Source organism: Mesoplodon bidens, assembly GCF_964165515.1.
Source record: "Mesoplodon bidens genome assembly, chromosome: 4".
NCBI classification, from domain to species: Eukaryota; Metazoa; Chordata; class Mammalia; order Artiodactyla; family Ziphiidae; genus Mesoplodon; species Mesoplodon bidens.
In genome coordinates, this window is record NC_138160.1 from 81,587,791 (window position 1) to 81,591,495 (window position 3,705).

The 3,705-nt window shown below is 42.2% G+C and overlaps 1 pseudogene across 1 annotated transcript; it reads right to left on the minus strand.

Moving 5' to 3' along the window:
* Positions 1-1,589: 1,589 nt before the first annotated feature.
* LOC308616331 (ferritin light chain-like) lies at positions 1,590-2,134 on the minus strand (annotated as a pseudogene). The gene has a single exon. The product of its transcript is annotated as a ferritin light chain-like (transcript).
* Between the last annotated feature and the right edge of the window lie 1,571 nt (positions 2,135-3,705).

Below are 3,705 nucleotides of genomic sequence, written 5' to 3' on the forward strand. Positions count from 1 at the left end.
TGGTAGTTATTTGTTCATTTTACCCACACTTGGCAAGAACAGGCAGAGGCTGTTGTTGATCTCTATAGGTCTCAAATCCTTCTTTGTAAAATGAAAGGGTTGGACTATATGACTTCTAAGGTCTCTTTCAGTATAGTGATCTGTGAGTTTATGAATAATAGAGAGAATGCACCGGTAAGTGACATTAGCAGTAAAGTGGAGTAAGGGGTAACCAGTACAACTGCATTTTCGAGTTTAAAAAAATGCTCTGGACATTTTTTTTTTTTTTTTTTGCGCTACACGGGCCTCTCACTGCTGTGGCCTCTCCCGTTGCAGAGCACAGGCTCCGGACGCGCAGGCTCAGCGGCCATGGCTGACGGGCCCAGCCACTTTGCGGCATGTGGGATCTTCCCAGACCGGGGCACGAACCCGCGTCCCCTGCATCGTCAGGCGGACTCTCAACCACTGCGCCACTAGGGAAGCCCCGCTCTGGACATTTTGATGAAAACTTGGCTTCCAACGCTATCTAAGAATATATCACATATGAAACAAATCTAGTTTCTGGAAAAATGAGAATTATCTTAGTAATTATGTTATTAAAACTTTATTATATTTTGGTACAAAATTCCATGTTTTATGTCATGAGGATTACCTATCTATACCTGTGTCTATGCCTCCATATGCATATAGTTATATACAGCTACCATATTAAAGAAAATTTAAAGCATTGTTCATGAACACATTTAATTTTCTGAAACATTAATAATATTAAAATTAATATTTTCATCCAACAGTCTTACTTTTCATGTATTATTTTCAAAAAGTAAAGCAACTGCTGTGGAAATGAAAGACTCAAATTGCTGAAAATGTGGCAGGGCCAGTAAGTAAAGTTTTAGGAAGACAATTAAAAGATTATAAGTAAAAAGGAAACCTTAGATAAAGTAGATAACTTCGGCTTCCCTCTTGTCAATATTACCATGGTTTAAGAAAATAATGCCACAAAACTGACAGCAGAGGTCCTCAGTCCCATAGTTTTTCAATTCTATTGGAACTCTCCCTATGGCACTATAACAAACTGATTTCAGGGACTCATTTGCTCACTTTGGATAACTAATCACAATGAATGGCCTACAAGCTTAAACTATTAAGGGAAAAGAATATATTTAAATAAAAAATACATTTAATATGTACAGAAGTGTATAATATGTTGGAAAACACTATAAAGATACAAAAGAACAAGGGAGTAAAAGTGCAAGTTACATGTTTTCAAATAGTTGGTTAAAGGTAGAGAATGGTGAGGAAAAGACTAAACCGTTATGTACAGGTCTCATTTTTTATCTTTTCAGCTTTATTCTTTTGTCACTTTGAACTATTATTATATTTCTGGGAGGAAAAGAAAACAAAAGTATTTATATAGGACCTTCTTAGGGTAAAACTTTGGAATAGTCCTTTTTCTTTTTTGTTTTTTTGCGGCAAAAAGCTTTATTGTTTCCATTTGGCCTAAGGCTTGGGAGAGGGCTCCAGGGTGATTAAAAAGCTGCCTAGTGGCTGCAGAGCAGAAGCCCTGACACCGGAGGGGATTTTCAAAGGCCGCTGGGCTCCAGAGGCTCCTAGTTGTGCTTGAGGCTAAGCCTTTGGAAGAGAACTCGCCCAGCCCCGCCTGGGGACCAACCATTCTGAGGAGGTTGGTCAGGTGGTCGCTATCTTCTTGATAAGTTTCACCTCCTCATCTAGGAAGTGGTTTCCAGGAAGTCACAGAGGTGGTGGTCTGGGGGGCAGAACCCAGGGCATGCAGATCCAAAAGGACCAGGTTCGGGTTCTTCTCCATGAGAATGGCAGCTTCCATAGCATCCTGGGTTTTACCCCACTCATCTTGAGAAGGCTTCTCCACGCCCTAGAAGAGGGCATGACAACTGCACTGGTTTTGCATTTTCAAGAGATGCTCAGAGCCCTCGCGCTTCTCCTCAGCCAATTCGTGGAAAAAGCGGCGCCCATCCCCCCCACCCCACTCCAGAGCCACATCATCACAGTGGAAATAGAAGCCCAGAGAGAGAGGTAGGTGTAGGGGGCCCGCAGATGCATGTTGACCAGGCTGTTGACAATGGCCTCCACCTTGGTGGAATAATTCTGACTAATCTGGGAGCTCATGGTTGATTGGTAAAATGGAGTTAAGCTCAAAAATTGGTATTGGCGTTCCCAGTGGCCAAGGATAGCTGAGTGGCTGATTCTGAAAGTTGTGACTGGAAAAAAGGTTGGAGGGTGGTCGAAGGCTGGAGCAAGGGGCATTCCTGGGTCTGTTCCGTCCAAACACTGTTGAAGCAAAAGACAGATACGTGGGACCCCTGAGCGCACCCCATGTGTTTTTCATTAAAGATGAATTTTAAAGAGGAAATAGAACTAGAAATAACTAATGGGAGTTTATTGCTGTCTGAAATAAAGTTCTTTGAGTTGCCAGTCCCCCTATTTCTTTTCTGTCTTTACACTGAGATATCACAGTAAATTCTCTTAAAGAGAAATTGTCAATAGGGTGACCACCAGAGAAACTTAGGCATCTCTTTTGATAGCGCTTACTAGTTTCCTGGTGTTGTGCCAGGCCTGTGTTGTGACAATATGTGCAAAATATCAAAAACCAACATCTTATCAGAAGAAGAAAATCAAATTTCAAGACAATGGTGAAGGCTCAGTCTCTTTGGGCCTCAGCTTCCTAATTTACATAATGCTTGAAGGTGTGGCTGTGTTTGTGGAGGGCATGAGTTAGGGAGGGCAGGTACACTAAATGACCCATGCGTGGCAGGCAGATTGAGTAGATATTATCTCATGGCCAAGAAACAACATAATAGAAGTCAGATACAAAGGAAGAAAAGATTCGAAGGATGAAATTATGATAAATACAGTAAGTCCCCTACATACGAACGAGTTCTGTTCCGAGAGCACATTTGTAGGTCCAGTTTGTTAGTTAGTCCAACAAAGTTAGCCTAGGCTCCCAACTAACACAATCAGCTATATGGTATTGTACTGTAATAGGTTTATAATATTTTTCACACAAATAATACATAAAAAACAAACACAAAAAAATAAAACATTCCTAATCTCACAGTACAGTACCTTGAAAAGTACAGTAGTACAGTACCACAGCTGGCATACAGGGGCTGGCATCGAATGAACAGTAACAGAATTGCTGACTGGAGGAGGGAGAGGAGGTGGGAGATGGTAGAGCTGAAGGCTCGTCAGCAGTAGGAGACAGAGGGCAAGCTGCAATTGCACTCACGCCTGATGTTGATGGCACAGGTTCTGGTTCCTTGCTGGATTCAATTCTATCTACCCTCTTGAGAAAACGATCCAGTGATGTCTGGGCAGTAGCTCTTCTTTTCTCGTCATAGATGGCATGGTAGCACTGGATTGCATTCTGAACGGCTGCTGCAAGCTTTGTGTATCGTTCTGTGTTTGGGTCCTGTGCCTCAAAAACTAACAGTGCCTCCTCAAATAAAGAAAATCCCCATTCCATTTCCTGCATCATGAATCTCTTTGGTTTTTCAGTTACTTCTTCTTCCTCTTGGCTCTCTTCATCCTTTCTCTTGGCCCCCAATTGCATCAGGTCTTCTTCATTAGTAAGCTTCTCATGTTGCACAGCAAGGAGTTCAGTGAAGTCATCCTCTTGCAGATCTAGCTCCAGCTTCTCGCTGAGGGTAACTAAATTGCTGAAGACCTCTTTGGACTCCTCGTGCA